This window comes from Aotus nancymaae, unplaced genomic scaffold (assembly GCF_030222135.1).
Source record: "Aotus nancymaae isolate 86718 unplaced genomic scaffold, 86718_ANA_hifiasm-v0.15.2.pri h1tg000020l, whole genome shotgun sequence".
NCBI classification, from domain to species: domain Eukaryota; kingdom Metazoa; phylum Chordata; class Mammalia; order Primates; family Aotidae; genus Aotus; species Aotus nancymaae.
Window position 1 is genome coordinate 70,638,344 of NW_026988432.1, and position 22,497 is coordinate 70,660,840.

Consider the following 22,497-nt stretch of genomic DNA (forward strand, 5'->3'; position numbering starts at 1 on the left):
TATTCCTCTGGTTGCAGGTCAGGATGAAGGTGGTCTGAATGTTGAAAGCCACCCTCTAAAAGGGAAAGAGTTATTGTGACTTTCACTAGAGATTACTAGCTTTGACTCAAACTTAGAAAACAGAGAGCGAAGTGTGGGGAGGGGCGGGTTGGAAAATGGGGGTCCTCCACAAGCATGCAGGACTGGCTGCCCCGCCCCCTTGAGAGCCTACCAGTCTCCCCCCCCCTCCCCCACTGGCACCCATCCCTGCTCAGCACAGGCCTCTGGGCACGGTCTGGTGGTGGTTGGAACATGGTGGTGTAAGGCCGGTGCCTCCTTGGGAGCCGAGTGGACACCTCCCCCCCTCCCCGCGCCTAAAAACTACGTCATCATTCTGAGCGCATTGCTCAGCATTTGCCCTCTCCACGCGGACCCCCCCTTTCCCATTTCCGCATTCCAATCTCAGCCCTGCACCTGCCATAAATTTTGAAAAGGCCTGCCAAGAGCCTGCCCTATGGTAGCTCCCCCGTACATCCTCGGCCAGCCCCTCGTCCGTGCTCACTCCCTTCATACCCAATGGAAATGCCCCCGCTTTGTTCACCTCGCCCATCCCCAGTCTTTTAATACCCAATAGAACTACCTTGTCTTTGTTTCCCCCGTAGTCAATCAGCCACTTCTACTCCCTATAAAACCCCACGCCCCAAGAAGAGAAGTGCGACTTCTCTGGCCCCTTCCCGGACCATAGAACCTCGCCCGGGAGCCGAATAAATTGGCTTTTAATTTCCTCACTCCGGTCTCTGTTTCCTCATTGAACTGGGCGAGAAGTCTAACAGGTGGCCCATGAGCCCAGCTCACCTTGGCTCATATGCCATCCTCCTCTGCCCGGGCACTCCTTCACTGCTAGATACTTGGCTTGAACAGGGTAGAACACTTTGAAGGACTTGTAGTAAAAGTGACAAAAGTGACAACAAATGAACATTTTTTTTATGACAGGGTCAAAATAATGTTTGTCCAAATGTCTGGACACCCCATGGCTCAGTCAAGTTGACATAAAATTAACCATGACAACAAGGAAGAAAAGAGAGCTATCAACTTTATTTTGAAACAGAGATATAGAAAGAAATGGAGATGGAGATAGACACAATCTATCACACCCACACACACACTCACACACACATCCCTGTCGTCCTGGCTGGAGTACAGTGGTGTGGTCATGGCTCACTGCAGCCTCAACCTCCTGGGCTCAAGCTATTGTCTGGCCTCAGCCTCCCAACATGCTGGGATTGCAGGTGTGAGTCACCTGCCTGGCCCCAAATGAACGATTTGCAAAGATTTATGTGCTTGTTTTGAGGCCTTTTCATAACAGATCTCAATCTTCAGTTCACGTAGAGAGAACTATATTCCCCTCCAGGAGCCCCCACTGAATGTCCTCTTTTTAGACATGAATACTATTGATTGTTATGACATGTTTTGTGACAGCTTCCACCTGATTTCTTATTTGTTTGAATTCTGAACAGCATCCTGGAGTTTATGTTTATATAATTCACGGGTGGTCCTGATCAAGCGTTTGTCTTGTTATCCACTGTGGCCTGGGGTGGTGAGATGGCTAATTGGAAGAATATGAGTACTGATAGTAAAAATCAGAGAGTAATTTTCTACTCCTGTGCCTTTTGTTTTCTTAGACTCATTTGAAGTGCAGAGCTCCTGCTTTGAAGCTGGTTGATGTGTTTGCTTTCTGTGCTTATGAATATTTATATGAGCTGTGAAGTACAAGGGCCTTGAAGGTGCCCAAGCTCATCAGGTGTGCTGCTAAGGATTCTTTCACTAATGGATTTATTTTTTGCTTGTCTTTCCCTCCACATAAAAAAAGTTAATTAATCACTGAGCTTTCACTTCCCTCTCCAGGTAATGGAGATCTCAGCCGGCCCAGCTGCCTCCTGTGCCTTCCCGATTACTGTCAGTCACTTTGGGGTTTGTGTTGCTTGTTGGTGAGAGGGGAGCTCGATTAAAATCAATAACAAAAGAGAAGATTTTAAATGTTATACACAGCTTATGGGTTTTTCTCAAATAATATAGTACAATGCGGAGGGTGAAGATCACTAATGTGGAGAGGCTGAGTCTGCAGATATTCAGGTCTGTGATCATGTTTAACTGTATTACACAGAAGTGATACTGTTCCAGGAAAGGAGCTGAATTTGTTTTAAGAATAGATTTGAGGGTGTTCACCAGAAGGATGGCCTGAACATATTACATTTGATCCCAACATCTCTTCATAAGGAGGCACTGGCTTCTGGGAGTTTATATTTGAGTGATAGTAAATCTCTGTGTCTCATCGCTGCTCATTCATGTTTCTCTTTAAAAAGATTCCAACAAGGCCGGGCGTGGTGGCTCACGCCTGTAATCCCAGCACTTTGGGAGGCCGAGGCAGGTGGATCATGAGGTCAAGAGATCGAGACCATCCTGGTCAACATGGTGAAACCCCGTCTCTACTAAAAAAATACAAAAATTAGCTGGGCACAGTGGCACGTGCCTGTAATCCCAGCTACTCAGGAGGCTGAGGCAGGAGAATTGCCTGAACCCAGGAGGCGGAGGTTGCAGTGAGCCAAGATCGTGCCACTGCACTCCAGCTTGGGTGACAGAGTGAGACTCCATCTCAAGAAAAAGCAAAAAAGGATTCCAACATTCTTGGAAATTTTTCAATAGTCTTGGAAGAGAAATCTGAGAAACAGAGGCATGTGTGTGTGTGTGTGTGTGTGTGTGAGAGAGAGAGAGAGAGACAGAGAGAAAGAGAGAGACAGAGACAGAGAGAGAGAGAAGATAATATCAAACTAAAATTGATTAGTGACAAGTGACCTTTTGTTCTTTAATTTTCTTTTCTATTTTTTCCTACAATATAGCTGTGAGACAGGTTACCTTTTGGGTATTACTAGAGAGTCTCAAATCTAATTTATCCCAAATTTATGAGAGCTTTTTGTGGAAGTTAATTTTTGCTTTGGTCTAAAATAAATAATCATTGAAATCCAGAAACAGCATCATGAAGATGATAACACTTAGTGCATAGAGTTTGCAGGCTGTGGTCTGGATTCTATGTGATAATGTATGTAAATCACCAGCCCAGATTCTGGAATGCAGTGTGGACTCAATACAGATTATTCTTCAACTAGTTCTCATTGCCTAAAGTATAAAATTCTATTACAACAAAACAAAACAAAACTTGGCACTTAGAGCTCTGTACAGTTTGTTTCCACGCTGTTTTCTCACCATATTTCCTAGCACTCTCCTAGGTAGAACATGTGTTCCAGCTGGCCCAGGCCTCTTACTGTCTCTAAGATATCTTGCTCATTTTTGCCTGACACATTTTTAGTACTGCTCTCCCTCCAAAATTTACAAATCTTTCCTTGTCTAAATCTTATATTTGTTTAAGCCCAAACAAGATCAAACGTCTTGAAGGTCTCTGTCTCCATCTCAACCCATGTGACCTGTCTGTGCCATCACACCACAGCGTGTCTTGTTCTCAGCTTGCATGTGGCAGGTGACACTCTCTGCTCTTGGGAAAAGTCTATTTAAATGTAGATGTCTTGTCTCCTGAGCAGCTGGGCAGTGCCCTGCAAGGCTGGCAAATTTGACACCCTCTTCTTTACATCTTCCTGGGTAACTGAGGTGTGCGCAGCAACTTGAACAACCCACGGTAATGTGAATAATTCACAGCCTGTGTTTCTAAATGAATATTTTTTGGAGAGATCTAAAGTGTACAAGAAACAGAGTTAGGGATTTCATTTTATCATTTGTCAGAGCTTATGTTTTAGTTGATAATATTTGAGTTAAAATTTTATGGGAAAATGAGATCAAAATGTTGCCTTCCTTTTCTTTCAAAGTAGTAGCAAAAAAAAATGTTGCCTTCCTAGAGATCAAAATGTTGCTAGTTTTCTGCTACTACTCCCTCTTCTTTCGAAGTAGTAGCAGAAAAATGGATAGACTTCACTCTCCTCCTAGACAGGGGGAAGTGTCAGGTTCTGTAGAACCCCAAAACAGCTTTATTTACAAGAGGAGTACTTGCAAGTTCAGAGGTCTCTTGGTGGTAAAGGCAGGAAATGCTGGGACCTTTGTGCAAGAGTCGGGAGAGGTATTTATTTGTCAGGAAGGGGCAGAAGAGGACCCCCTGCCTGTAGAAATGAGCTGAAATCAGACCTCTTATTTTTTGAATGTTGAAAAAGAAAATAAAGCTTAACCTTTGCGAATGTTTATTCTCAGGAAGGGGAGTGGATACAGTTTACCTCCAGGAAGAGTGGGGAGGTGACGTCAGACCTGGTTTTGGCCCGGAGTCCCAGGCATGGATAGCACCCTAGGAAGGCCGTGTGTGGTACTGAAAGTGCAGGGGACTAGGAGCTAGCAAATTCTGTGAGAAGGTGGAGGAGCCGCCTCCAACAGCAACACCATGAGACAGCGGGAAGTCAGGACAGTAGTGGATCAAATACCAGACTGGTCTCGCTTAGATCTGGACTCCGTAAGTCTCTAGGTTTTAGAAGATTCAGGGGTACAGAGGCAGCCTAGAGGAAGATACTGACTTTTTTTCCTCACGTACTAGATTGGTATTTGAACATTTAATTTAAATATTAAGAGATATGACTATTTTACCACAACTTTGTGGAGCAACTCATATTAGTTAGATAAGGTCTATGTCAAAATGTGAAATCTATGAGGCACACAGGATAAAAAGCACTATGTTGTTTTAATAAATAAGAGTTAGACAGTATATATCATGATTAAAAAAATAAGGCCAAGATTCTCAATGTAAAGGGATTAAAATTTGTGCAAATCAAAAAAGTGGCATAGGGAGTTAAGAAAGGTGATGTGTTACCTGGAAGCAGTCATCTCCTCCTTGACCCTGGCACAAAGCTTTCTCAACCAGGAAAAAAATATGAGAATTGGCTGAAAAGTGTGAGATGTAACTCTTGTCTGCTTTGGGTAAAAGATGGAGGAAGAAAATAGAAATACAATGATTAAGCAAATAGTTCTTTTTTTTTAACTTGGAAACTAACATTAACAATGACAGTTCAGAGAAATGAAAATTAAAGAAAAGAAGATAAAAAACAGTTATAAATATAAGTTTCTGTGATTCATTTAAATTTAAATAAATATACATTACTCAAAATCCAGGTACCAATTTTTATTAAATATAGGTATCTAATATTGCCTTACACCTTGTAGTTATGAAATGTGTTATCACTAAAGATCTGGAGCAAAGAACACACTCTCTGCCTTTAGGACCTAAAAACCTGACCGATTTGTGACTCAGTGGCCTTAAATAATCAGTGATGTTTAAAAAGATGCATATACAATGACATTCACTGACTTGTTATAGTAGTGAAAAACTCAAAACAACATAAATAACTGGTGATTAAGGATCGGTTAAATACGCTCTGGCAAGTCCATATGATGGAACGCTACATGGCAATTAAAACTGTAGTTCAACATACCCTGAAATAATAAAGGCAGAGGTAGAACAGAATGGCAGAATAGAAGGCTCCACTGATTGTCCCCCCTGCAAGGACACCAACAACATAGAAAAAAACACCTTCATAAAAGCCAAAATTCAGGCGATCCCTCATGGTACCTGGTTTTAACTTCATGTTGCTGAGAGAAGCACTGAAGAGGTAGGAAAAACGGGTAGAAAAAACAGTCTTGAATTGCTCCCCTCCCCCGCCCCTCAGTGGTAGCTTGGTGCGGACAGCGTCTCTGCGTGTGGGGGAGGGCGAGCACAGCAATTGTGAGCACTGAACTCAGTGGTGTCTTGTTAGAACAGAAAGGATAACTAGACTACACTCAGCTGACACCCGCTCACGGAGGAAGCCTTTAGACCGGCCGAAGCCAGGGGAATTGCTAACCCCAGAGGTTGGAACTTGAGTTCCTGCAAACCTCGCTGCAGAAAGCTACAGTGCTCCGAATCTCTAAGTAAACTTGAAAAGGCTGTCTAGGCCACAAGGACTGCAACTCTTAGGCAAGTCCTAATGCTGAACTAGGCCCATAGACAGTGGACTTGGGGTGGGGGCACACAGCCTACTGAGATACCAGCTGTGGTGGCTAAGGGAGTGCTGGCATCACCTCTCCCCTAACCCCAGGCTGCACAGCTCATGGCTCCAAAAGAGACCCCTTCCTTCTGCTTGAGGAGAGGAGAGGGAAGCATGCGGAGAACTTTGCTTTGCATATTGGATACCAGCTCAGCCACAGCAGGATAGGGCACTGCTCAGATCTGTGAGGCTTCCATTCCAGGCCCTGACTTCTGGACATTTCTAGACACACCCTGGGCCAGAAGGGAACCTGCTGCCTTGAAGGGAAGGAACCAGTTCTGGCAGCATTCATCACCTGCTAGCTGAAGAGCCTTTAGGCCCTGAGTAACCAGCAGCAATACCCAGGTACTACATTGAGGGCCTTGGATGAGCCTCTGAGACTTGCTGGTTTCAGGTGAGACTCAGCACATTTCCAGCTGTGGTGGCTATGGGGTAAGATTCCTTCTGCTTGAGAAAAGCAGAGGGAAAAGTAAAGGAGACTTTGTCTTGCACCTTAGGTACCAGCACAGCCACAGTGAGAGAGATCACCAAGCAGGCCCTTAGGGTCCCTGATTCCAGGAGTTGACCCATGGTCAGCATTTCTGGACCAGTCCTGGGCCATCAGTGATCTCGCTGCCCTGAAACATGATTCCCAGACCAGGCAGCATCCACTACAAGCTGACGGAAGAGCCCTTGCAAACAAGGAAACATCGGCGGTAGTCTGGCAGTGCTCCCCGTGGCCTGTGGTGGTGGTGGCTACAGGGTACGGCTTCTCTGCCTTTGGGAAGGAGAGGGGTGAGTGGGAAGGACTGTGTCTTGTAGTTTGAGTGTCAGCTCAGTCACAGTGCAACAGAACACTAGATAAACTTCCAAGGTTTTTCACTCTAGTCCCTGACTCCTGGATAGCACCTCTGGACATACCCAGGACCTGGGGGGACCTTCCTGCCCTGAAAGGAAGGACACAGGCCTGGCTGGCTTTTCTCTCTGCTGACTGTAGAGCCCCAGGGCCTTGAGTGAATGCTGGCAGTAGCCAGGGAGTGGTTACAGCAGGCCTGGGGTGAGACTGAGCACTGTGTGGGCTTTAGGTCTGACCTGGAACAGTCATAGTGGTGGTGGCCACAGAGGTGCTTGTGTCGCTCCACCCCTAGATGGGTGGCTCAGAAGAGAGAGAGAGAGAGAGAGAGAGAGAGAGAGAGAGAGAGAGAGAGAGAGAGAGACTCTGTATGTTTGGGAGAAAGTAAGGGAAGAGAACAAGAGTCTCTGCTTGGTAATCCAGATAATTCTCCTGGATCTTGTCCAAGACCATCAAGGTGATACCTCTATGAGTCTGCAAGAACCACAGTATCACTGGGCTTGGAGTGCCCCCTAAAGCAGATACACAGATCACAACTCCCAAGTCCTTCCAAATATCTGGAGAGCCTTCCCAAGGACTGGTACAAACAAGCCTACCCAGTGAAGACTACAATAAACACCTAACTCTTCAGTATCTAGACACTGATGAACATCTACTAGCATCGACATCATCCAGGAATATGAGCTTGCCAAATAATTAAATAAGTCACCAGGGACCAATTTGGAGAAACAGAGATATGTGACCTTTTGGACAGAGAATCAAAATAGTTGTGTTGAGGAAACTCAAAGAAATTCAAGACAACAGAGAAGGAATTCAAAATCCTATCAAATAAATTTAATAAAGAGGTTGAAATAAAAAGAATCACACAGAAATTCTAGAGCTGAAAAATGCAACTGGCATACTGATGAATGCATCAGAGTCTTTCAATAGGAGAACTGATCAAGTAGAAGAAAGAATTAGTGGTGTGAATACAGGCTATTTGAAAATACACAGTCAGAAGAGACAAAAGAAAAAAGAATTAACACAATGAAGCATGCCTATAGGATCTATAAAATAGCCTCAAAAGGGCAAATATAAGAGTTATTGGCCTTAAAGAGGAGGTAGAGAAAGAGACGGGGTAGAAAATTTATTCAAAGGGATAATAAAAGAGAATTTCCCAAACCTAGAGAAAGATATCAATGTGAAAGTAAAAGGTTACAGAACATCAAGCATATTTAACCTGAAGAAGACTACCTCAAGGCATTTAATAATCATACTCCCAAATATTAAGGATAAAGAGAGGATCATAAAAGCAGCAAGAGAAAGAAACAACAATGGAGCTTCAATACACCTGGCAGCAAACTTTTCAGTGGAAATCTTACAGGCCAGGAGAGTGTGGCATGGCATACTTAAAGTGCAGAAGGAAAAAACATTTATCTTAGAATAGTATATCAAGTGAATATATCCTTCAAACATAAAGGAAAAATAACAATCTTCCTAGACAAACAAAAGCTGAAATAGTTCATCAACACTTGACCTGTCCTACAAGAAATGCTAAAAGGAGTACCTCAATCAGAAAGAAAAGGATGTCAATGAGCCATAAGCAATCACATGAAGGTACAAAACTCACTGGTAACAGTGAGTACACAGAAAAGCACAGAATATTATAACACTGTAACTGTGTCGTATAAACACAGTTTATACAACAGTACAGAAACTAAATAATGAACCAATAAAATGTAATAACTACAACAAATTTTTAAGATATAGACAGTACAAAAATATGAATAGAAACAACAGAAAGTTAAAAATGGGGGATGAAGTTAAGGAATAGAGTTTTTGTTTTGCTTGTTTGTTTATGCAAACAATGTTAAGTTGTTATTAGGTTAAAATAATGGCTTATAAGATAGTATCTGCAAGCCTCATGGTAACTGCAAACTGAAAAACATACAATGGATATACAAAAAACCAAAAGCAGGAAACTAAATTGTATCAGCAGAAAAACATCACCTTTATTAAAAGAAGACAGGAGGGAAAAAAAGAAGGAAGACACAACCATAAAACAACCAGAAAATAAATAACAAAATGGCAGGAGTACCTCCTTACTTATCAATAACAATATTGAATGTAAATGAACTAAACTCTCCAATCAGAAGACACAGAGTGGCTGAATAGATGAGAAACAAGACCCATTGATCTGCTGCCTACAAAAACACACTTCACTTATAAAGACACACACAGACTGAAAATAAAAGGATGGGAAAAAATATTCTATGTTAATGGAACCCAAAAAAGAGCAGGAGTAGCTATACTTACATCAGACAAAATAGATTTCAAAACAAACCTGTAAGATACAAAGAAGGTCACTATATAATGACAAAGGGGTCAATTAAGCAAGAGGATATAGCAATTTTAAATATATATTCACCTAATACTGGAGCAAATTCATTAGAGCTAAAGAGAGAGATAGACCCCAAAACAATAATAGCTGGAGACTTCAACATCCCACTTTCAGCATTGGACAGATCTTCAAGACAGAAAATCAATGAAGAAACATCAGACTTAATCTGCACTTAAAGCAAATGAACCTAATAGATATTTATAGAACATTTCATCCAATAGCTACAGAATACACATTCTTTTTCTTAGCACATGGATCATTCTCAAGGATAAACCATAGGTTAAGTCAAAACAAGTCTTAAAATATTCAAAAAAATTGAAATAATGTCAAGTATCTTTTCTTACCACAATGGAATAAAACTAGAAATTACTAACAAGAGGAATTATGGAAACTATACAGATACATGGAAATTAAACAATATGCTCCTGAATGACCAGTGAATGTAGAAATTAAGAAGAAAATTGAAAAATTTATTGAAATAAATAATAATGCAAACACAACATATGCCAACCTATGGGATACAGCAAAAGCAGTACTAAGAGGGAAATTTATAGCTATAAGTGCCTATATCAAAAAAGAAAGAAAGTTCCAAGTAAGCAATTTAATGATGCATTTCAAAAAACTAGAAAAGCAAAAGAGCAATCCAAACCAAAAAGTAGTAAGGGAAAAAAAATAATAAAGATTAGCAGAAATAAATCAAATTGAAATGAATAAAACAATATTAAAGTTTAAGAAAAAGATTTTTTTGAAAAGTTAAATCAATACATCTTTAGCCAGACTAAGAAAAAAAGAGAGAAGATATAAATAAATAAAATAAGAAATGAGAAAGGAGACATTACAACTGATACTGCACAAAAAATCATTAGTGGCTGCTGTGAGCAACTATATGCCAAAAATTAGAACATATAGAAGAAATTGACAAATTCCTAGACACATACAACCTAACAAGATCGAACCAGGAAGAAATCCAAAACCTGAACAGACCAATAACAAGCAGCAAGATTGAAGCTGTAATAAAAAGTCTCCCTGTAAAGAAAAGCCTGGGACACAGTGGCTTCACTGCTGAATTCTACCACATATTTAAAGAATCCTACTCAAACTATTTTGAAAAATAGAGGATGAAGGAATGCTTCCAAACTTGTTCTACAATGCCAGTATGACCCTGTCACCAAAAACAGATGAAGACACATCAAAAAAAGAAAACTACAGGCCAATATCTCTGTTGAACGTTGATGGAGAAATCCGCCTTCCCCACACTGCCAAATACTGGCAAAGCAAGTTCAACAATATATTAGAAAGATCATTCATCATGACCAAGTGGGATTTTTTTTCCCTAGGATGCAAGGATAGTTCAACATATGCAAGCCAATCAACGTGATGCATCATATCAATAAATGAAGGATAAAAACCATATGATAATTTCAATTGATACTGAAAAAGTGATACAATCCAACATTTCTTCATAATTAAAGGATAAAAAACTGGGTTGAGAAGGAGCATACCTCAATACAATAAAAGCTATACATGACCTACCCATAGCCATGCAATCCCTACCAAAATATTAATGACGATCTTCACACAAATGGAAAAGAAAATCCTAAAGTTTATATGGAATTTCAGAAGCCCCAGAACAGTCAAAGCTATCCTAAGCAAAATAACAAAACTGGAGGAGTCACACTACCTGACTTCACATTATACTAGTGAGCTATGATAAGCAAAGCAGCATGGAACTGGCATAAAAACAGACACATAGACCAATGGAACAGACTCCAGAATCCAGAAATAAATCCAGACAACTAGGGTGAACTCATTTTTGACAAAAATGTCAAGAACATGCATTGGGGGGAAAAGACAATCTCTTCAATACGTGGTGCTCACAAAACTGGATATTCATATGAAGAAGAATGAAACTAGACCCCTATCTCTTGCCCCCCCCACCACACACGGATTAGAGACTTAAATCTAATACCTCAAACTATGAAACTAATACCATAAAACATTGGGAAAAATCTCCAGGACATTGGTTTGGGCAAAAATTTCTAGAGTGGTGCCCCATAAACACAGGTATCCAAAGCAATAATGGACAAATGGGATCACATCAAGTTAAAAAGCTTCTGCACAGCAAAGGAAACAACTACCGAGATAAAGAGACAACCCACAGAGTGAGAGAAAATATTTGCAAACTACCTATCTGACAAGGGATTAATAATAGAATATATGAGAAGCTCAAATAACTCTATAGGATAAAGTCTAATAATCTGATTTTAAAACTGGGCAGAAGATTCGAATAGGTATTCTCAAAAGAAGACATACAAATGGCAAACAGGCATAGGAGAATGTGCTCAACATCATTGATCATCAGAGTAATGCAAAGCAAAACTACGATGAAATATCACCTTACCCCAGTTAAAAATGGCTTATATTCAAAGGACAGGCAATAACATGCTGGCATAGATGTGGAGAAAAGGGAACCCTTACATACTGTTGGTGGGAATGAAAATCAGTACAATCATTATGGAGAACAGTTTGGAGGTTCATTGAAAAATTAAAAATAGAGTTACCATATGATCCAGAAATCCTACTTTTGGGTGTATACCCAAAAGGAGGCAAATCAGTATATTAAAGAGATATCTGCATTGCTATGTTTGTTGCAGCACCGTTTACAATAGCTAAGATTTGGAAGCAACCTGTGTTCATCAACAGATGAATGGATAAAGAAAATACGGAACATATGAACACAATGGAGTACTAGTCAGCCACAAAAAACAGTAAGATCCTGTGATTTGCAACAACATGGATCGAAGTGGAGATCGTCATGTTAAGTGAAATAAGCCAGGAACAGAAAGACAAGCATCACACATTCTCACTTATTTATGGGATCTAAAAATCAAAACAATTGAACTAATGGGTATAGAGAGTACAAGGACGGTTGCCAGAGGCTGGAAAGGTAGTATGTAGGGGGTGTTCTGTGGGAAGGTGGGGATGGTTGATGGGTACCAAAATAGTTAGAAATAATTAATAATACCTACTATTTGATAGTACAACAGGGTGACTATAGTCATTAACAACTTAATTGTACATTTTGAAATAAAAAATGAAGTCTTAGAGGAAAAATTTAAAAAAAACAACAAAAAAGAGGAGGATGAAAATGCAGCTTAATATATCTATTAGAAGTATTTTAAAGCTGTGCTGTTGCTTAGATCTCTGTATGATAAAATTCTTAAAAGAGTGTTTAGGTTTTTAATAATTGCAGATTTTTAAAAATTCATTTCAACAGATGCCTGCTTGTATTTTGAGTCATCCTGTTTCTTTTTCCAATGAAATAAATCCAATTAAAATGTTTAAAAAATCATAATAAAGGCCATGTGTGGTATACTCACAGCTAGCATCATTGTGAATGGGGAAAAATTGAAAGTCTTTCCTCTAAGATCTGGACCAAGACAAGGATGCCCACTTTTACCACTTTTGTTCAACATAATCCTGGAAGTCCTGGCCAGAGCAATTAGACAAGAGAAAAAAAGGAACAAAGCTGGAGGCATCATGCTACCTGACTTCAAACTATACTAAAAGGCTACAGTAACCAAAACAGCATGGTGCTGGTACCAAAACAGATATATAGACCAATGGAGCAGAACAGAGACCTCAGAAATAACACCACACATCCACAACTATCTGATCTTTGACAAACCTGACAAAAACAAGCGATGAAGAAAGGATCTCCTATCCAATAAATGGTGATGGGAAAACTGGCTAGCCATATGCAGAAAACTGAAACTGGACCCCTTATGCCTTATATAAAAATTAACTCAAGATGGACTAAAGACTTAAATGTAAAACCCCAAACCATAAAAACCCTAGAAGAAAACCTAGGCAATACCATTCAGGACATGGGCACGGGCAAAGACTTCATGACTAAAACACCAAAAGCAATTGCAACAAAAGTCAAAACTGAAAAATGGGATCTAATTACACTAAAGAGCTTCTGCACAGCAAAAGATACTATCATCAGAGTGAACAGGCAGCAATCTACAGAGTGGGAGAAAATTTTTGCAATCTATCTATCTGACAAAGATCTAATATCCAGAATTTATAAGGAACTTAGACAAATTTACAAGAAAGAAACAACCCCATCAAACCATGGGCAAAGGGTATGAATAGACACTTCTCAAAAGAAGACATTTACATGGCCAAGAAACATACGAAGAAAAACTCAACATCACTGATCATCAGAGAAATGCAATCAAAACCACAATGAGATTATCATCTCATGCCAGTTAGAATGGAGATTATTAAAAAGTCAGGAAACAATAGACGCTGGCGAGGCTGTGGAGAAATAGGAACGCTTTGACAGTGTTGGTGGGAGTGTAAATTCGTTCAACCTTTGTGGAAGACAGTATGGTGATTCCTGAAGGATCTAGAACTGGAAACACCATTTGACCCAGCAATTCCATTACTGGGTATATGCCCAAAGAAATATAAATAATTCTACTATAAAGATACATGCACACACATGCTTATTCCAGCACTATTTACAACAGCAAAGACATGAAACCAACCCAAATGCCCATCAATGATAGACTGGATAAAGAAAATGTAAAACATATACATGATGGAATACTATGTAGCCATACAAAGGAATGAGTTTATGTCCTTTGCAGGGATGTGGATGAAACTGGAAGCCATCATCCTCAGCAAAGTATCACAGCAACAGAAAACCAAACACTGCATGTTCTCACTCACAAATGGGAGTTGAACATTGAGAACACATAGGCACAGAGAGGGGAACAAAACACCCCAGGACCTGTTGGGAAGTGGGGGGTGAGGGGAAGTAACTTTGAAGATGGGTCAATAGGTGCAGCAAACCACCACAGCACAGGCATACCTATGTAACAAACCGACACATTCTGTATATGCATCCCTTTTTTTTTTTAAGAAGAAATAAAAAAAAAGAAGTCAAATTAGCCTTGTTTGCAGATGACATGATGCTATACTTAGAAAACTTAAAGACTCCACCAAAAAACTGTAAGACCTGATAAATTCAGTAAAGTTGCAGAATACAAAATCAACATACAAAAATTAGTAACACTTATATACACCAACAGTGAACAATCTAAAAAAGAAATAAAAAAGTAACCCCATTTACAGTAACCTCAAATAAAATTAAATACTTAGAAATTAACCAAAGAAGTGAAAGATCTCTATGAACACTGTAAAACAATGATGAAAGAAGTTGAAGAGGAAACCATAAAGTGGAACAATGCTCTATGCTTGTGGGTTGGAATAATTAATATTGTTAAAATGTCCATACTACCCAAAGCAATTTACAGATTCAATGCAGTTCCAATCAGAATACCATGGCATTCTTCGTAAAATCGAGAAATACCTAAAATGTATATGGAATCGCAAAAGACCCTGAATAGCCAAAGCCATCCTGAGTAAACACTACTTGACTTCAAAATGTACTATACACCTGTAGTAACAAAATCAGCATGGCACCAGCATAAAAACAGTTACACAGATCAGTGGAAGAGAATAAATAACCCAGATACAAATCCATGCATTTACATTTATAGTCAACTCACCTTTGACAAACGTGCCAAGAACATACAATGGGGAAAGGACAGTCTTTTCAGTAAATGGTGCTGGGAAAACTGGATATCCATATGAAAGTGGGCCTCTATCTCTCACCATACACAAAAATCAAATCAAGATAGCTTAAAGACTTAAATCTAAGACCTGAAACTAGGAAACTACTTAAAGAAAACACTGGGGAAATGCTTCAAGACACTGGTTTCTGCAAAGATTTTGGAGTAAGAGCTCAAAAGCATGGGCAACAAAAGCAAATACAGGCAGGTGAAACTATACCAAGATAGAAAGCTTCTGCACAGCAAGGAAAACAATCAACAAAGTGAAGGGACAACTCACAGAATGGGAGAAAACATTTGCAAACTCTCCATCGGGAAGAGATTAATAACCAAACTATATAAGGAGCTCAAACAACTCAGTAGCAAAAGAAAACCAACAAATAATCCAATTTAAAAATGAGCGGCTGGGTGCGGTGGCTCACCTGTAATCTCAACACTTTGGGAGGCCGAGGCAGGCAGATCATGAGGTCAAGAGATCAAGACCATCCTGGCCAACATGGTGAAACTTTGTCTCTACTAAAAATACAAAAATTAGCTGGGCATGGTGGTGCGTGCCTGTAGTCCCAGCTACTCGGGTGGCTGAGGCAGGAGAATAACTTGAACCCAAGAGACAGAGATTGCAGTGAGCCGAGATCATGTCACTACACTTCAGCCTGGTGACACAGAGAGACTTTGTCTCAAAAACAAACAAAAAAGAAAAGGCAAAGATCTGAACAGACATTTCTCAAAAAAAAAAAAAAAAAAAAAGACGTACAAATAAATATCCAAACAGGTATATGAAAAATTGCAAAACATCACTAATCACCAGAGAAATGAAAATCAAAGCTACAATGAGATATAATCTCACCCCAGTTTAAATGGCATATATCCAAAAACAGGTGATATCAAATACTGGTGAGGATGTGGTGAAAGAGGAACCCTCATACACTGTTGGTGGGAAGGTAAATTACTACAGCCACCCTGGAGAACAGTTTTGAGGTGACTCAAAAAACTAAAAATAGAGCTACCCACTACTGGGTATATATTCAAAAGAAAGGAAATCATTATATCAAAGAGACATTTCCACTACCATGTTTGTTGCAGTATTATACACAAGAGTCAAAATATGGAATCAACCTAAGTGTCCATCAACAAATGAATGAATAAAATGTGGTATATATAATATGGCATATATAATATAATGTGGTATAATATATGGTATATATAAAATGTGGTATATATAATATAATGTGGTATATATAAACATAATGGAATATTATTCAACCATAAGGAATAATGAAATCTTGTCATTTGCAGCAACATGAATGGAACTGGAGGCCAATATGTTAAGTGAAATTAAGCAAGCACAGAAAGACAAACGTCACATGTTCTCACTCATATGTGGAAGCTAAAAAAGTAAGTCTCAGGAAGATAGTGTGGTTACCAGAGCCCAGGAAGGGTAGAGAAGAGAGGGGGATGAAGAGAAATTGACTAATGGGTACAAATACATTGTCTGATAGAAGAAATGAGAGCTAGCATTTGATAAATCAGTAGGGTGACTATAGTTTACAAGAATCTTTTGTACATTTCAAAATGACTAGATGAGAAGAATTTGAATGATTCTAGCAAAAAGAAGAGACAAGTATTTAGGGCGATAGATTTCCTAAGTACACTGATTTAATCTTTACAAATTATATGAATGTATCAAATTATCACATGTACCCTGAAACTACATACAGCTATTAAAACTACATACATACATCAATTTAATAAATTGCAGTTCAAAAGTGCAGAAACTTCTTTCTGTGTGTGTGTGTGTGTGTGTGTGTGTGTGTGTGTGTGTGTATTTCAAGCAAAGGAATAGAAAAATCCATGACATCAAATTTTATTGGTGGTTATCACTAGGGGTAGAGATATGAGCTATTTTTTAAATAAACATCTTATTTTAGAACAGTTTAAAATTTATGGAAAGGTTGCGAAGATTGGCAGAGTCCCCACAAACCCCACACTCAGTTTAACATCTTATATCATGTTAACATCTTACACAAGTATGGTACATTTATCACAACTAATGGACCAATATTGACATACTGTTGTTAACTTAAGTCCATACTTTATTAAAATTTCCTTAATTTTAACCTAATGTCCTTTTGTGTTTCAGGATCTCATCCAGGACATGATATTATTACCTTTAGCCATCATGTCTCCTTAGGTTTCTCTTGGCTGTGACAGTTTCTCAGACTTTCCTTGTTTTTGATAACCTTGAAAATTTTAGAGTACTGCTCAAAAATTTTGTAGAATTACCCCAATGGTCTGATATTTTTCTCATGATTAGACTAGGGCTATGGACTTTGGGGAGGAAGACCACAAGATGTAAACTATCATTCTCATTACATCATATCAAGGGGCGCACTGTCAGGGTGACTCACCACTGTGGTGCTAACCATGTTCTCCTGGCTGAGTTCGTGCTTGCCAGGTTTCTCCACTGCAGCTACTGTTTCCCAAACACCCCTTCCATAATGGATTCTTGGAAAGGCAGTCAGGATGCACAGCCCCACATACAGAGCAGAGGTTCTGCCCCACCACCTTGAGGGTGGATAGTCTACACAATCCGTTTGGCGTTCTTCTGCATGGGAGATTGGCCTATCTTTCCCCATTTATTTATTTATGTATTCAATCATATGTTTCTATCAGTCTGAATGCATGAACAACTATTTTGTACTTTAGATTACAATCCAATGCTATTTGATTTGTTTTATTGCTTAAATTGTTCAACTTTGGCCACTGGAAGGTCTCTCAGTTGGCACCTGTGTCCTGTGCCAGACCTGCATCACCGTGGCTTTCTGGAACACAGTTACTCTCTGGCACTGCAAGATGCTCCAGGCTGAATTTGTTATTTCCTGACAGTCATAGAATAAGCCACTTCCCCAGAGTGCTCAATGTACTTGTTCCTACCAGGGTGTCATTTAAATTTTAATAAAGTCTACTATTTATTTTTTCCTTCATGGATGATGGTATTCATGTTATATCTAAAAACACCAAATTCAGTGTCATGGAGATTTTCTCCTAGGTTTTCTTTAAGACGTTGTGTAGTTTTGTAATTTTCATTTAGGTCTATGATTCCTTTGAAGTTAATTTTTTCCTGTAAGGAATACGATGTATGTTTAAAATAATTTTCCCCACATGAATGTTCAATTGTTCCAGGACCATTTGTTGAAAAGTCTACCCTTTTCTCATTGAATTGCTTTTGTCCCTTTGTTGAAATCAGCTGGTTATATTTGTGTGGTCCTTACTGATTCTTTGATCAATTTGTTTATGCTTTTGCAAGAACATACTGTCTTGATTACTGGCTTCAGAGTAAGTGTGAGAGGTACTCAGACTTACTATAAAGTAAGGAGTCACAGTCCTCTGACTTACCATAAAGTAAGGACTGACAGTCCTCTGACTTACTATAAAGAGTGACAGTCCTCTGACTTACTATAAAGTAAGGAGTGTCACTCCTCTGACTTATTATAAAGAGTGACAGTCCTCTGATTTACCATAAAGTAAGGAGTGAGAGTCCTCTGACTTACTATAAAGTAAGGAGTGACAGTCCTCTGACTTACCATAAAGTAAGAAGTCACAGTCTTCTGATTTACTATGAAGTAAGGAGTGACAGTTCTCTGACTTACTATAAAGTAAGGAGTGACAGTCTTCTGACTTAGTATGAAGTAAGGAGTGACAGTCCTCTGACTTACTATGAAGTAAGGACTCACAGTCCTCTGATTTACTGTAAAGTAAGGAGTGACAGTCCTCTTATTTACTATGAAGTAAGGAGTGACAGTCCCCTGACTTACTATGAAGTAAGGATTCACAGTCCTCTGATTTACTGTAAAGTAAGGAGTGACAGTCCTCTTATTTACTATGAAGTAAGGAGTGACAGTCCTCTGACTTACTATAAAGTAAGGAGTGACAGTCCTGTGACTTACTATAAAGTAAGGAGTGACAGTCCTCTGACTTACTATAAAGTAAGGAGTGACAGTCCTCTGACTTACTATGTAGTAAAGAGTATGAAGTAAGGAGTCACAGTCCTCTGATTTATTATAAAGTAAGGAGTGACAGTCCTCTCACTTACTGTGAAGTAAGGAGTGACAGTCCTCTGATTTACTATGAAGTAAGGAGTGACCGTCCTCTGTCTTACTATGAAGTAAGGAGTGGCAGTCCTCTGACTTAGTCTGAAAGAAGGAGTGACAGTCCTCTTTCTTAGTATAAAGTAAGGAGTGACAGTCATCTTACTTACTATGAAGTAAAGAGTGACAGTCTTCTGACATACTCTGAAGTAAGTAGTGACAGTCCTCTGATTTACTATGTAGTAAGGAGTCACAGTCTTCTGAGTTACTGTGACGTCAGGAGTCACAGTCCTCTGGCTTACTATGAAGTAAGGAGTGACAGTCCTCTGACTTAGTATGAAGTAAGGAATGACTGTCCTCTGACTTACTATGAAGTAAGGAGTCACAGTCCTCTGATTTACTGTGAAGTAAGGAGTGACAGTCCTCTGACTTACTATGAAGTAAGGAGTGACAGTCCTCTGATTTACTATGAAGTAAGGAGTGACAGTCCTCTGACTTACTATAAATTAAGGAGTGACAGTCCTGTGACTTACTATAAAAAAGGAGTGACAGTCCTCTGACTTATTATAAAGTAAGGAGTGACAGTCCTCTGTCTTACTATGAAGTAAGGAGTGACAGTCCTCTGACTTACTATAAAGTAAGGAGTGACAGTCCTCTGATTTACTATGAAGTAAGGAGTGACAATCCTCTGACTTATTATAAAGTAAGGAGTGACAGTCCTCTGACTTACTATGAAGTAAGGAGTGACAGTCCTCTGACTTACTATGAAGTAAGGAGTGACCGTCCTCTGATTTACTATGAAGTAAGGAGTGACAGTCCTCTCACTTACTATAAAGTAAGGAATAACAGTCCTCTGACTTCCTATGAAGTAAGGACTCACAGTCCTCTGATTTAGTATAAAGTAAGGAGTCACAGTCCTCTGACTTACTATAAAGTAAGGAGTGACAGTCCTCTGACTTACTATGAAGTAGGGAGTCACAGTCCTCTGACTTACTATAAAGTAAGGAGTGACTCTCCTCTGACTTAGTATGAAGTAAAGAGTGACAGTCCTCTGATTTAGTATGAAGTAAGGAGTCACAGTCCTCTGATTTACTCTGAAGTAAGGAGTGACAGTCTTCTGACTTACTGTAAAGTAAGGAGTGACAGTCCTCTGACTTACTATAAAGTAAGGAGTGGCAATCCTCTGACTTATTATAAAGTATGGAGTGGCAGTCCTCTGATTTACTATGAAGTAAGGAGTGACACTCCTGTGACTTACTGTAAAGTAAGAGGTGACAGTCCTCTCACCTACTATAAAGTAAGGAGTGACAGTCCTCTGATTTACTATGAAGTGAGGAGTCACAGTCCTCTGACTTACTATGAAGTAAAGAGTGACAGTCTTCTGACTTACTCTGAAGTAAGTAGTGACAGTCCTCTGATTTACTATGTAGTAAGGAGTCACAGTCTTCTGAGTTACTGTGACGTCAGGAGTCACAGTCCTCTGGCTTACTATGAAGTAGGGAGTGACAGTCCTCTGACTTAGTATGAAGTAAGGAGTGACTGTCCTCTGACTTACTATGAAGTAAGGAGTGACAGTCCTCTGACTTACTATGAAGTAAGGAGTGACAGTCCTCTGATTTACTATGAAGTAAGGAGTGACAGTCCTCTGACTTACTATTTTTTTTTTTTTTTTTTTTTTTTTTTGAGACGGAGTTTCGCTCTTGATACTCAGGCTGGAGCGCAATGGCGCGATCTCGGCTCACCGCAATCTCCGCCTCCTGGGTTCAGGCAATTCTCCTGCCTCAGTCTCCTGAGTAGCTGGGATTACAGGCACGCGCCACCGTGCCCAGCTAATTTTTTGTATTAGTAGAGACGGGGTTTCACCATGTTGACCAAGATGGTCTCGATCTCTTGACCTCGTGATCCACCCGCCTCGGCCTCCCAAAGTGCTGGGATTACAGGCTTGAGCCACCGCGCCCGGCCTCGACTTACTATTAATTAAGGAGTGACAGTCCTGTGACTTACTATAAAAAAGGAGTGACAGTCCTCTGACTTACTATAAAGTAAGGAGTGACAGTCCTCTGTCTTACTATGAAGTAAGGAGTGACATTCCTCTGACTTACTATAAAGTAAGGAGTGACAGTCCTCTTATTTACTGTGAAGTAAGGAGTGACAGTTCTCTGACTTACTATGAAGTAAGGAGTGACAGTCCTGTGACTTACTATGAAGTAAGGAGTGACCGTCCTCTGATTTACTATGAAGTAAGGAGTGACAGTCCTCTGACTTACTATAAAGTAAGGAGTGACAGTCCTCTTATTTGCTGTGAAGTAAGGAGTGACAGTCCTCTGACTTACTATAAAGTAAGGAGTGACAGTCCTCTGACTTACTATTAATTAAGGAGTGACAGTCCTGTGACTTACTATAAAAAAGGAGTGACAGTCCTCTGACTTACTATAAAGTAAGGAGTGACATTCCTCTGACTTACTATAAAGTAAGGAGTGACATTCCTCTGACTTACTATAAAGTAAGGAGTGACAGTCCCTTGACTTACTATAAAGTAAGGAGTGACAGTCCTCTGACTTAATATAAAGTAAGGAGTGACAGTCCTCTGACTTACTATGAAGTAAGGAGTCACAGTCCTCTGACTTACTATGAAGTAAGGAGTGACAGTCCTCTGATTTAGTATGAAGTAAGGAGTTACAGTCCTCTGACTTACTATGAAGTAAGGAGTCACAGTCCTCTGACTTACTGTATAGTAAGGAGTCACAGTCCTGTGACTTACTACAAAGTAAGGAGTGACAGTCCTCTGACTTACTATAAAGTAAGAAGTGACAGTCCTCTGGCTTACTATGAAGTAAGGAATGACAGTCCTCTGATTTACTATGAAGTAAGGAGTCATAGTCCTGTGACTTTCTATAAAGTAAGGAGTGACAGTCCTCTGACTTACTATAAAGTAAGGAGTGGCAGTCCTCTGACTTATTATAAAGTAAGGAGTGACATTCCTCTGACTTACTATAAAGTAAGGAGTGGCAGTCCTCTGACTTATTATAAAGTTAGGAGTGACAGTCCTCTGACTTACTACAAAGTAAGGAGTGGCAATCCTCTGACTTATTATAATGTATGGAGTGGCAGTCCTCTGACTTACTATAAAGTAAGGAGTGACAGTCCTCTGATTTACTATGAAGTAAGGAGTGACAGTCCTGTGACTTACTGTAAAGTAAGGGGTGACAGTCCTCTCACTTGCTATAAAGTAAGGAGTGACAGTTCTCTGATTTACTATGAAGTAAGGAGTCACAGTCCTCTGACTTACTATGAAGTAAGGAGTGACAGTCCTCTGGCTTAGTATGAAGTAAGGAGTAACAGTCTTCGGATTTTGTTGTTCTTTTTCTGTATTTTCTTGGCTCTTCAAGCTCATCTGCTTTTCCACATAAATTCTGGAATAAACTTATTGATATCTTCAATACAGTTTTCTGGACTTTTGACAGGGAATGGGTTGACTCTGTTGATCGAGTTGAGAAGATTAAAA

General features: G+C 39.7%; 1 protein-coding gene across 2 annotated transcripts in view; it reads right to left on the minus strand.

Annotated features, from left to right (window-relative positions):
• The window catches only part of MC2R (melanocortin 2 receptor), a 38,831-nt gene that overhangs the window by 11,237 nt on the left and 5,097 nt on the right, over positions 1–22,497 (minus strand). The window contains exon 1 of one of the 2 annotated variants that reach the window (XM_012472536.2): positions 4,838–4,920. The exons of the other annotated variant lie outside the window; for it this stretch is intronic. The gene's annotated coding sequence lies outside the window, so the exon portion shown is untranslated. Of the gene's footprint in view, positions 1–4,837; positions 4,921–22,497 lie in introns of those variants that run through there. 2 annotated transcript variants of the gene reach the window in all.